Source organism: Atta colombica, unplaced genomic scaffold (genome assembly GCF_001594045.1).
Source record: "Atta colombica isolate Treedump-2 unplaced genomic scaffold, Acol1.0 scaffold238, whole genome shotgun sequence".
Taxonomy (NCBI): domain Eukaryota; kingdom Metazoa; phylum Arthropoda; class Insecta; order Hymenoptera; family Formicidae; genus Atta; species Atta colombica.
This window is the reverse complement of record NW_017259336.1, coordinates 3,486,958-3,487,366: the sequence shown is the minus strand read 5'-3', so window position 1 is coordinate 3,487,366 and position 409 is coordinate 3,486,958.

Here is a 409-nt window from a genome sequence, read left to right as displayed (position 1 = left end):
AACATTTATACATAAACATGTGATTATGAAAACGTTTTGCATTATAAAATATGTATTGAATAATTTTTCCAGCAACTGATATTTATAACACTATAGATATTTAACTAACATCAGTATTCATAAAATTATCATGATAGTTATAAATTGTTGTTAACAGAGTATGCAGTAGTGCTGATTTGTTGTAAAATATTTACGATAGCAGTTTGCTATCGTGCGTTTATGTAAGTTTCCGTACATGTACTGCTCTGCATTATCTTTTCCCTTGTCAGTATTTTTTTAAAGTAAAGGAAAGAAAATGAAACATAGATAAGCCATTTCTGCATAGTTAATAATAATTAATGTATATATTTCTATGTTCAGGATACATCAAACAACAAACAAGTATCTTAAATAATCTTGTGTGTATATC